This window comes from Chaetura pelagica, unplaced genomic scaffold (assembly GCF_000747805.2).
Source record: "Chaetura pelagica isolate M959 unplaced genomic scaffold, ChaPel_1.0 scaffold53, whole genome shotgun sequence".
NCBI lineage: Eukaryota > Metazoa > Chordata > Aves > Apodiformes > Apodidae > Chaetura > Chaetura pelagica.
In genome coordinates, this window is record NW_009952880.1 from 65,361 (window position 1) to 78,708 (window position 13,348).

Consider the following 13,348-nt stretch of genomic DNA (forward strand, 5'->3'; position numbering starts at 1 on the left):
GGCCGGAGTGCGGGGCCGGGCGGGGCGGCGGGCGCTGCGTCCTGGCCCTCCGCACCTCTGGGAGAAATCGGACCTTCCAACTACTCCAAGAGAGTTTACAGGGCGATTTTGAAGCCGCCGCCTCCTTTAATATGTGAAAAAAGAGATATGTTTCTAAACAGAAAATGAATCCCCACTTCTGCTACTCCCACGACCACAAGTCTGAAGTCAGTCAAGTAAGAGTCATTGTAAAGCCCAGCTGATGTACGTGAAAGAGGCTATTTTAACTCAGCTGTCAGCCTCTTCTCTAAAATACTCTGGGATATCTTTGGCACCATCCTGTATTTAGTAGCACCTCAGTAAAAGAGTACAAGAGTTAGGTTCACCCTCCTTAGTACTTTTCTCCTCTGAAACAGGTGTTTCTGAGATATTTAAAATATTCGCATTCGCAAATGTGTATTTTCTGCCACCTCTTACTCCTCACCAGGGCGGGTAAGTGCCTGCCTTGGGGTGGAGCCTGGCAGGAGGCAAAACTCTATAGCACACAAAATGTGGCTTTGTTTGTTGTGCCACCAGCACTGTGTGTCATGCCACCAGTGTTGTGTGTCATACCATCAACTTTTCATCTCTCTCAACTTGTTGCATACAACTTGTGTCCAGTTATGTACCTTTCTCACGTTTATTTCACAGAGGTCTCATAACAGTTCATCTTCTGGATAATGCTAATCTGTATTCTACAGGAAGATTGGCTGAATATTTGCTGATCAAAGAGAATCTGAAGGCGAACAGCAAGGCTGGGGTTTGGAAGTCATGGTTCAAGGAGAAAAGGTAGAGTGGAATGGTTATGGTGGACAGGAATCGCATTATACCACTCATAAGATATCTAAAAGGCTGCTTGCAAAGATGAGGGGCATAGTTTGTTCTCCTTGGCCATGTTGGAAAGGTGTAGAAGTAGTGGGGTTGAATGACTGGAAGGACATTTAGGGTGTCCACTAGGAAGGTTTTGGAGAAGCAGTGGAGGAGGTTATCTGGGTCATTGGTCTCTGTCACTGGTCATCAAAGAACTGATTGGACAAGGATCTGTCAGGAGTAGCAGAGGTATGGTACTGGCTTGCCTGAGACAGGCTGGAGGGGTTAGATGACCAGTTGGATGACCTCCTGAGACCCCTTCCAGCTCTGTAACTGTATTTCAAGTGAGTAACAATGAAAAATAATCACTTATTTTCATAGGAATTATACTTCTTATTGTTTAAACAATCAAATTTTAAAAATAATTTAAGAGAATAATCACAAAAATGTGAATTAATTTTCCATCGAAATCATCAGCAACTGCTGTTATGAAGCCAGCTTTCAAGGATAGCCCATTTTTAGTCCAGGACTGCTATTCAGGAGTGCGGTCCCTCTGATGGATAGTGTTTAAGATAGTACCTAATTGAAAGTAATAATGAAAAAAAATCATTAAGACCATCAATAAGACCAATTAATTAAGACCAACAGTGAGAAGTGAGTACCTCAGAACAGTAAGATGAATGTAATAGACTCATAATTGTTCAGTCATAGAACTACTCATTCAACCTCTTTTCAGACTCCTGTTTTCAACAGTCATATTTCTGTCATCTGGAAAGATTTTTTCAGTCATATTTTCCCTCAGGAGGGAGATCTGGAAACACTCCCCTTCCATCACTGTGATTCAAAGCACAGCTACTTCCTCTGTTAGTCCAGATTCACTGCTGTTCCTAAGAACCTGATTAAAAGTTGTGGTTTTGTTTAGTCAGAGAAGGAATCTGCATTACAGCATCATTAAAACTTGATCACTTGTTCTGAAAACACTCTGATAAATCATTTTCAGCACCTGTACAAGACTTTAAGAGGCCATGTTCTGTTTTCTGTTTACCTGTGTCCTTTGAGGAATAAGGGCTCTATAGCTTTTTGTGTTGTTTTTTTTTTTTTTTTTTTCAAAGCACTAGGGGAAAGCCATGTGTTAAGGTTACGCTGTCCATTTGTTTTGTGCACTTAATATGCATTCTGCATGCTCATTTCTCACTGCGGGGAAGCGACATCACCAACAAACTTCCACGGTGTCCATAACTTCCATAATGTCTATTCACATCATCACAATCAGTCAGGACATCTTTGCACGATACAGTATCTGACTTTTGAATCATAGAATATGCTGCATTGGAAGGGACACAGTCTCCCACAGCATCTTTGCAGCTAAACTGAGGAAGTGTGGTCTAGATGATCGGGTAGTGAGGTGGATCATGAACTGGTTGAAAGGAGGAAGTCAGAGAGTTTTGGTCAATGGGACAGAATCTAGTTGGAGATCTGTGACTGGTGCAGTCCCTCAGGGGCTGGTACTGGGACCGGTGCTATTCAATATTTTCATCAACGACCTGGATGAGGGAACAGATTGTGCCCTCAGCAAGTTTGTTGATGACACGAAACTGGGAGGAGTGGCTGACACACCAGAAGGCTGTGCTGCCATTCAGAGAGACTTAGATAGGCTGGAGAGTTGGGCAGGGAGGAACTTGATGAAATTCAACAAGGGCAAGTGTAGAGTCTTGCATCTGGGGAAGAACAACCGCATGTACCAATAGAGGTTGGGGGCTGACCTGCTGGAGAGCAGTGTAGGAGAAAGGGACCTGGGGGTCCTGGTGGACAGGAGGATGACCATGGGCCAGCAATATGCCCTTGTGGCCAAGAAGGCCAATGGCATCCTGGGGTGCATTAGAAAGGGTGTGGTTAGTAGGTCAAGGGAAGTTCTCCTCCCCCTCTGTTCTGCATTGGTGAGGCTGCATCTGGAATATTGTGTCCAGCTCTGGGCCTCTCAGTTCAAGAAGGACAGGGAACTGCTTGAAAGAGTCCAGTGCAGAGCCACAAAGATGATGAAGGGAGTGGAACATCTCCCTTATGAGGAAAGGCTGAGGGAGCTGGGTCTCTTTAGCTTGGAGAAGAGGAGAGTGAGGGGCGACCTCATCAATGTTTACAAATACGTAAAGGGTGAGTGTCTGAAGGGTGGAGCCAGGCTCTTCTCAGTGATGTCCGGTGACAGGACAAGGGGCAATGGGTGCAAACTGGAGCACAGGATGTTCCATGTGAATATCAGGAAGAACTTATTTCCTGTGAGAGTGACAGAGCACTGGAACGGGCTGCCCAGAGAGGTTGTGGAGTGTCCTTTGCTGGAGACATTAAAAACACGCCTGGATGTGTTCCTGTGTGATGTGCTCTAAGTGATCCTGCTCTGGCAGGGAGGGTTAGACTAGACTAGATGATCTTTTGAGGTCCCTTCCAACCCCGAAGATTTTGCGATTCTGTGATTCTGTGACCTACCAGGATCATTGAGTCCAACTCCTGTCCTTGTGTAGGGCACTCCAAGAATCACACCTGCCTGAGAGCACAAGCAGGCTTGGAGCTGTGACCACTTCCCTGGGTAGCCTGTTCCAATGCTCAACCAGTCTCTGGGTGAAAAACCTTTTCCTAATATCTAAGCTAAACCTCCCCTGATTCAGCTTCTTGCTCTTTCCCCGAGTCCTGTCATTGGTCACAGGAGTGAAGAGAAAATTATTTTCAAATATACCAGTAAAACAAAGCTGGAACATTTCAAGGAAATGAGAAAAATGTTTTATGAGTAGAAAGGCTCAAAAATAGAGAATTTATTTTTCTACTACTAGAGAGACAAAAAACAGTGACTGCTGGTGCATTTTTCATTTTCTGGGGAACTCTTAAAAGATCAGCTATTCATTGTTTCTGCTCATTTGTACATGAGGAACCAAAGCAACAGCTTTAATAATTTTTAAATTCCCTTGCAAACCTGCTCAGGAAACCATATCCTTATGCCCCTGGAGTAGTGGCAAAACCAACAGTACAAAGAGACCGTCGTTTGGTCTCTGCCAGTGAAGTGCTGTTGCTGAAGTGAACTGCAGACATTTCCAAAGTGGTTTGGCTCATGGAATCTGTAACCTTTGCTAGAACCACATCTGCATGGTTCAGAGTTGTGGTACAGACTGAAAGAGTTATGCAGTACTGCTTTGTTGTGCCAGGAATATCAGCAACAACTGAATAGTGGTGACATCTTTTTGAACTGTCTTTACCAGTGGTACAGCTGATATCTCCCTGGTATGATACCAATGATTGAAAAAACCAGATTTCATTATTTCAAGAGACAGTACAGAAAAAATTTTGCTAAAATGCTGAAATATGAGTTGCAACCCAGGATGTCTGTTGTGGGAGTTGAAAACCTTGCTTCAGCAGAAAGCCAGCTGCTACAAGAACCCTTTTTTTATCATGTCTTTTCCTGATCTTATGTACTACACACATTGAAAGACATGATTTTATGGGGATTGTGTTGTCACTTTTTCCTGCTGGAATATTTTGACATACAGGAAAAAGCCAAGATATGCAGAACCAAACACTTGTATTTATCTTTTCCAATAGCCTCAATTCTCTTCTCATTTGACTAGTTCTTCACAATTGAGTGATTGTAAGTTACTGGATTTTCTGACACATTATTTTTCCAAATATTTAAGGTGTTTTGTTCTGTATTTGTAATGCAAAATTGGAGTGGCTTTCCTGGACCTTATGTGGTAGAACAGAAAGAAAATTTTAGGAAAACAGTATGACAGGTAGGACATATCTAGGGAAAACTTTCTCCAGGAACATTTTCATAGCTTCCTGCTGCACAGGGGCTTGATGAGCTAGGGGTTGTGTGGAGCCCAAAATATTTAATAACCTTTCATGGTGCTGCAAATCCTTTTTAAAAACTAATCTCTTTTTCAGTGTTGATCGCATTTTGTGCAAAGTTTGCCACAATTTAAATGCGCAGAGTAAAAGATACCATACAGTTCTGTTAAACTTTCCTTCATTCTAGTGCTGTGAATGCTGAGTAATGGGGTCCTGCTGATGTTGCCAGGACCATTCATGGTCCTGCTGACATCTGCCATACAGTAGTTTCTATGGAAATGGTCAATTTCAGTAATATATCTTTAAGTTTTTATATGGATCCAAGCTTTGTGAGCAATACATCATATCCAGGATTAAAATTAATGGATATTGGTAGTTCCAATATTTGTCTGTTGCAAACTTTGGAAAAGGTGCAAGCCACTGAGCCCTGAGCTCCATTGCATTCAACACTAGACATAATCAGTATCATAAACTCAATTCCCTTAGCATAGATAAAGAGTCACTTAAAATGGCAGTGGTCCTGGCTAGATCCTCTGCTGATTATTCACTTTGGTTCGTGTGAAGTAGTACTCTTTGGGAGCAGCTGTCATTCCTATTAAATAGTTAACTGAAGCCTCTCCTTCCTTCAAAAAGCTTGGGAGCTGCTGTAACCTCCCTCTTGCAATAACAGGTGAGAAAAGATGAAACCTAGAAATTCTCTAGAGAACTTTCTGCTCTTTCCCTTGGCAAGTGCAATAAGCACTTATTAGAACAGCTTTATTCCCTCCAGGGATATTCTGCTTTTCTTGTGGAAGTGGTCCAGCAGAAACCAGCTAGATCTCACTTTCTTTGAGCTAGCTGCATAGAGCAGAAAAATCAGAAGAAGATACACAATTTGGTCCACATTGTGTGAAAACCATTTAAGAGAGTACAGAATCAAGGCTATGTTAAGAAAGCTGTTTTCAGTATCTTTGAACACTACCCACTTTCAGACCCTATTTATTTTCTTGCCTTTTACAATGTGATAGGAAGTAAAAAAAGAGTAGCTGGGGAGGTAGTTCTGTAGAGCAACCTACACATATGAGCAGTTTTATTTTCAAAGTGAGGTCTAACTTTCCATCCACCAACTGCAAAAGCAAACTGCTGGTAGTTTCTGCTGAAATTTTATTGGAAATTTGCTTTAACATATAAAACTGAGTTTAGTAAAGAGTGAAGGCTGAATGTTACTTTCATTTTATTAGACTGGTGAAGGGGATTAATACGAATTTTCAAATTTTAATTTTAGCTTCATTATGCCACATACCCCAAAGTTCTCAGAGATTAAGCAAAGATATGCAATCAGACCTAAGTGCTGTTTCTCCATTCTCCTGTCACTGAACAGGTACAACCCAGCAATGCCAAGGAAGATTACATACAAATATCAAGATGAAGAATACTTCTCTTTAAAAAGGGACATGTTACACTGAAGGAAAGCTCTGATGACTTAGTAACTAAAATAATGCCTTATACAGAAGAAATTTTAAAACAGATCAAAGACAGTGAAGTCATTCAGCTCAGAATGAGATTTATCAATCTGAGATTTAAATCCATATTGTCAGAGACAGAATTAACTTCTCTACAGAGAAATCTCTTCAGTTGTCACCAAAAGACACTAAAGTTTTGGACATGGAATGCATGCAGCAATCTATGTAGTGTTCCTGCTGCTGTTCCTGCCCAGGATTACTTCTTTTATTCATCAGCTAAGCTCACTGCTTCATCAGCCAACAAGCAAAGTTTTTTGTCTTCTCCTTAAGTAAACTTGAAATTACTTGTACTTCAGATTAAATAATCTAATTTGGCACATGTTAGTTGCTTTCTGCTAAAAATTGAGATTAATTTTGCATCTTTTAAATCCATGTTGTATTAATTTCTGTGGTCTGCTCCAATGACTACCTTGTACAGTTTGTTTTTCTTCAGGAATTTCTCCTGTGCTATTTTAACACATAAACTTTTGCTTTCCTTTAAGACCACTCACATCTTACTTACCTGAGTTATTTCTTTTGCTGTATCTGAACTGAGTTGCAAGTGCTTAACTTAGTGTAGTGTAGGTTGCTGGTCTGTAGTCAATGATGTGAGAACCTGGCTGGACCATTTTCTGGGTCTCTTGGGAATTCTGAACCAACCTCAGTCGTCATTACTCTTCTTTGTGGATGGTTGCTACATGCCCATATATAATTTGCCATCATCAGTGCTAACAACATCTCGGCACATTTTGTCAAGATATACCATTTGTTTATAAATTAAGGAAAGTGTAGTGGTTGGGATGGAGTTAATTTTCTTCAAAGCAGTCCAAATGGTGTGACCAAAATGATGTTTGTAACACTGGTTATTTAGCTAATACTGGGCAGTGCTTACACCGTGTCAAGACCTTCTCTGTTTCCTACACTTCCCCAAGGAGCGGGCTATGGGTGGGCAAGAGGCTGGGATGGGACAGAGCTGTGACAGCTGAAGATACTCCATAACATATGTTATAGTTCTCAGTGGTAAAACTGAGAGGGGTGAAGTCTTTTGAATGTAGCTGTTGCTCAGAGACTGGTGGGTGAGTGATTGTCTTTGCATAATTTTTATTTTTAATTTTTTTTTTTTTTCTTTTCCCTCCCTTATTGAATCACCTTTATCTTGACTCATAAATTTTTCTTGTTTTTGCCCTTCCTATCATCTCCCCCATCCTGCCATGGGGGAATAAGCAAGCATCTGGGTGGGGGCTTAGCTGCCAGTTGAGTCAACACACCATAGGCAGGAACACTAAAGACTGTATGTGATAACCCGATGTGCTGCTGCAACATTGTACTTGGTTAGCAAAACCAGGTATATGAAACAAGTAATACTCACCCTTCCCTTCAGAACATATAAAACTTATACAAAAGCTTGGGAGAACCTTTATAGATCATCTAGTCCAAGTCTTCTGCCATGAGCAGGAACATCTTTTTCTAGACCAGGTTGCTCAAAGCCCCATCGAACTGGACCTTGAACACTTCCAGGGATGGGGCATCCACAACTTCCCAGAGGAACCCTTATTGTATCTAATTTATTCCTAATATCTAAGCTGAATCTGTCCTCTTTAGTTTACAACTGTTACCCCTTCTCCTATCACTCCAGGCCTTGATACTTAGAAGCCCATTTTAAGGTTTGATATGTTGCAGTAAGGTCTCCCTGAAGCCTTCTTTTCTCCAGGTGAAAAAACCCGGCTCTCTCAGTCTTTTTTTTTTTTTTTTTTTTTTTATAGGAGATGTGTTCCAGCCTTCTGATAATTTTCATGGCCCTCTTCTGGACCCACTTGAGCAGGTCCTTATCTGTCTTGTGTGTGGGGCCCCAGAACTGGAGACAGTACTGCAGACGGGGTATCACGAGAGCAGGGAAGGGGGAAGAATCACCTCCTTTGACCTGCCTGCCACACTTTTATTGATGCAGCTCAAGATACAGTTGGCTTTCTGAGCTGCAAAGACACATTTCCAGCTCTTATTTAATTTTTCTTCCATCAATCCCCCTAGGTCCTTTTCTGCAGGGCTGCTCTTCATCCATTCATCCTTCAGCCTGCACTAATATTGGGGATTGCCCTTATCCAGCTGCAGGACCTTGCACTTGGCCTTTTTGAACTTCATGAGGTTCACATGGACCCAACTCTCAAGCCTATGAAGGTCCCTCTGCATGGCCTTCCCTCCCTCTAAGGTATCAAATGTCTGACTGCTCATGGCCTGGATGAGCACACGATCTGTTGGATCAAGCACTGGCTGGACAGTCGGGCCCAAAGAGTCGTGGTCAATGGAGTCAAATCCAGCTGGGGCCAGTCACAAGTGGTGTTCCTCAGGGCTCAGTGTTGGCACTGTTTCTGTTTAACGTCTTTATTGATGTTCTTGATAAGGATACAGAGTGTATCATCAGTAAGTTTGCAGATGACACCAAGCTAGGCTGGGGTGTTGATCTGCATGAGGTTAGGGAGGCTCTACAGAAAGACTTGGATAGATGGAATCACAGGGCTAATGTCAATGGTCTGGGCTTCAACAAGGCCAAGTGCTGGGTCCTGCACTTGGGCCACAACAACCCCAGGCAACGCTCTAGGCTTGGGGAAGTGTGGCTGGAAAGTGTCTGGCAGAAAAGGACTTGGGGGTTCTAATTGACAAGCGGCTGAATATGAGCCAGCAGTGTGCCCAGGTGGCCAAGAAAGCCAATGGCATCCTGGCTGGTATTAGAAATAGTGTGTCCGGCAGAAGTAGAGAGGTGATTGTCCCTCTGTACTCAGCCCTGGTGAGGCCGCACCTGGAGTGTTGTGTCCAGTATTGGGCACCTCTATTCAGGAGAGATATCAAGGTGCTGGAGTGAGTACAGAGGAGGGTAACAAAGCTGAAGGGCATAGAGAATAAATTTTATGAAGAACGTTTGAAGGAGCTGGGAATGTTTAGTTTGAGGAAGAGGAGGCTAAGGGGAGACCTCATCAGCCTCCACAGCCACTTGAAAGGACATTGTAGAGAGGTTGGTGCTGGTCTCTTTTCACAGGTAATTAGTGACAGAACAAGAGGGAATGGCTTTTTTTCACAGAAGGAGTGGTTAGACACTGGAATAGGCTTCCCAAGGAGGTGGTTGAGTCACCATCCCGGATGTGTGTAAGGGTTGTTTGGATGTGGTGTTGGTGGATATGGTTTAGGGGAGAACTTTGCAGAGTAGAGATGATGGTTGGACTCGGTGATCCCAAGGGTCTTTTCTAAACTGAGTGGTTCTATGATTCTAAATGTACTACTGAGCTTGGTGTCATGTTGTAAACTTGCTCAGGGTGCACTGACTCCCACTTTGTCATTAATAAAGATTGAATAGTACCCATCCCAGTGGTGCCCAGTGACAGAACCAGAAGCAATGGGCATAAATTGAGGCACAAGAGGTTCTATCTGAACATCAGAAAACAGTTTTTTACTGTGAAGCTGACTGAGCAAGGGAATAGGTTGACTAGGGATGTTGTGGAGTCTTTGTATTCAGGCATGTTAGAAAAATATCAAGACACTGTCCTGGACAACTGGGCATGCTTGAGCAGGGAGGTTGGAGCAGATATCCTCCAGAGGTCACTTCCACTCTCAACCGTTGTGTGTAATTTTTGGGTATAGCCCATAAATAACAGGTTGCAAAAATATTTTAAAATATATTGAAAAAAATAATTCTGGACATCATCACAAAATATGTGAAAGCAAAGAATATCATTAGGGGAAGTCAACATGGATTCGCCAAAGGGAAATCATGCTTGGCCAGTCTGATTGCATTCTATGATGTCATTACTGGCTGGCTAGATGAGGAGAGAGCAGTGAATGTCATCTATCTTGACTTCAGCAAGGCTTTCAATGCTGTCTGCCATATCATCCTCATCAGAAAACTTAGGAAATGTGGGCTAGATGAGTGGGCAGTGAGGTGGATAGAAAGCTGGCTGTGTGATAGAACTCAGAGGGTTGTGATCAATGGAGCAAGGTCAAGTTGGAGGCCTGTAACCAGTAGGGTCCCCCAGGGGTCAATACTTGGTCTGTTCTCATTCCACATATTCATCAATGACCTGGACAAGGGGACAGTGCATCCTCAGCAAGTCTGCTGATGATCCAAGACTGGCTGACACTCCAGAGGTCAGTGCTGCAGAGAAGAGCTTAAACAAGTTCAACAAAGGCAAGTGTAGGGTCCTGCACCCAGCGAGGAAGAACCCCATGCACCAATATAGATTAGAGCAGTTCTGGAAAGCAGTTCTGAGGAGAAGGGTCTAGGACTCCAGGTAGATCATAAATTATCCATGAGCCAGCAATGTGCCCTTGTCACCAAGAAGGTGAATGGAATCCTGAGTTGCATAAGGAAGAGTGTGGCCTCTAGGTCAAGAGAGGTCATTCTCTGCCTCTATTTTGCCCTGGTGAGGCCACATCTGGATTACTGTGTGCAGTTCTGGGATCTCCGGTTCGGGAGAGACAGGGAATTACTAGAGAGAGTCCAGTGGAGGGTAACAGAGGTGACTGGGGGACTGGAGCTTATGAGGAGAGCCTGACAGAGCTGGGACTCTGTAGCCTGGAAATCAGAAGGCTGAGGGGAGACCTTATTAATGCTTAGAAATATCTGAAGAGTGGGTACAAGGAGGATGGAGCCAGACTCTTTTCAGTAGTTCCCAGTGACAGGACGACAGGCAATGGGCACAAGCTGGAACACAGGAAATTACATTTAAATATATTAGAAAAAGCTTCTTTACAGTGCAGGTGACAGACCCCTGGGACAAACAGCCCAGGGAGGTTTTGGAGTCTCCTGTGGAGATATTCAAGACCCGCCTGGATGCAGTCCTGTGCAAAGTGCTCTAGGTTATCCTACTTCAGTGGGAGAGTTGGATTAGATGATCTCTAGAGGCCCCTTTCAACCCCAGCAATTCTGTGATTCTGTGATTCTGTGATATTATAATACCATGGTAAAGTGTACAAAAGAATATAAAGAGAATTTTTAGTTTTTACATGGAATATGAGGTTGAACCTTCACTTTTAAAGTGAAGAATCTGTGATGTTTCTCAGAAGTGAAGGCTCTTTGAGGAATTTCTGTTATTAGCTATTTTCTCAGGAGCACAGCTAAGCAGGGACAGAAGAAAAAGATCTTTTACACTTTAAACATCTCTCAGGCAATGAAGTCCATACCCTTCAAAGAAGTGAGCTCCTGAATCTGTGAATGTTCATTGAATTAAGTAACACGTTGTGATTTTCTGGTGGCTTACTAGATAACAAAAGATCCTTTTTTTTGGTAAGTTTTAATTTTGCCTTTATTTTTCCTACTTATAAAAGGATAGAAAGTACAGCAGCCAACAACAAGAATATCTTCTTTAAAAGTGATATGATCAGTTCCAGCCTATTAAAAATATTACTTATACATATAGATCAGTAGCAATCTCTGAGCAATAGCTAGTATAGAAAACAATTATTTTAGGCAAAATTAACAATTATTTTTCAAGTATTTGTATAACAGCAGCAAAGTATCAACATTGCAGTTACCTCTGGAAACTTTAAAATATTGAGTAATTTATAAAACTTTTTTATTTTAATAAATTGTATCTCTACACTAAATATCTACATTGCTACTGCTGCTTGTGTACTTAACAATTCCATCTGAAAAGGCATAATAGGTGAGCATCCTATAACAAACAGGAGAACCAAAACAGACATGTCTTCAAACAGAAAAAAAGATCATCACGGAAATAAGTTTAGATGATTTCATGCAGTGCAAAAAGACAAACATGTTCAGGCAACTTCATCTCTGCTGTCATCCTCTGCTGACTTTAAGGGAGGTTTCTTTGTCCCACAATCCTGCAGTTTGCTTTTTATGTATTGAATAATTTCTGTCAATTAATTATTCAAAAATCCTGTACTTGTAGTATGGAAGGTTCTCCATCTTTTCATTCATTCAAAGTAGCTTAAGAGCCTTTAAATTTACAAAGTTGCTTTAGGTATATTGACTAACCTAACTAATATATATATATACTTTAGCAAGAATAATTTATTTTATAAGAGGAATTGTGGTTCTTAAGTTGTTATGTATAAATTGACTTCCTGTTTATGTGACTGGCTGCATAATGGACCAGCTTTTTCTGCCTGTGAAAAGCAGAAGTTTACATTTATTAACTTCAATCAAAGACAAGAAATAGGAGCTTCAAAGAAGAAACTCAATATTTGTTTTATATGCCTTTGCTTTAGAATGGGCTGAGTCAGACCTTACACAGGTTAATTTGTCTCACCTGATGGCAAGGGAAGGCAAGACAACAGCTGAGATAAGTTATCAACATCGTAAATGTCTGTGGTTTCCCAGATGGATCCGACTCTATATCTAGTTTTTTACTTTTTCTAGTATATATTTATGTTTTTGTAAAAACAAAAAAATTCTTTGCTACTTAAATCAGTATAGTTATTAGTTCTAGCTTGGCAACACAAGCATTTATTACCAGCCTGTCATACACTTATTTTGATAAATATGAATATGCTTTTTATTTTTAAACTAATGTAATTCTTTTCTGGATGTTGCAAAAAAAAATAATCAGAAATGGACTATTTGGCTAATCCTCATAACGTTATTGTGAAATAGATAAGTATCATTATAATTAAATGATGAGAGTTAATTGCTGCTGTGAGCAATTAGGCTGTACTAGTGCAGGACACTTCATACCTCTGGATGACTGAATGCTTAGAGGAATCTGGGTCACTCAGGACTGCATGATAAAGTGCTGAACTTCTTAGGGGAGACATTCATCACTGCTTCTGAGTGCATAGAAAGCTTGTTTGTTAAGTTAATGCACTAGAGTTTATTTGTGCTGGGTGAGGAGTCTTTGTCATCTGCACAGCTTTGAGAGTGCAATTCTGAGGACACTTCTGTGGACAGAAACAGTCCTTATTCCTCAATTTCAGCCTGTCACATTTGCATAAATAGTACCTCATTAACTAGCCATAATAAATGTTCCAAGGTTTTCAACTGGATCATCAGTGTGACTTGAACACTCTAGAACAGTTCCCCTGTGTCAAACAATGTGACATGCATACCTGACTGGCCATAAGGACTAATGATGTGTCATGGCATATTTCTTTTGTAAGAGAAGACCAGGTTCTAAATATTCTGGTCAGATCTTATTACATCTGAACAGAAATAAACAATCATGATAATTTCTGTTCAATAGCTAGCCCCGCCCCCCCCC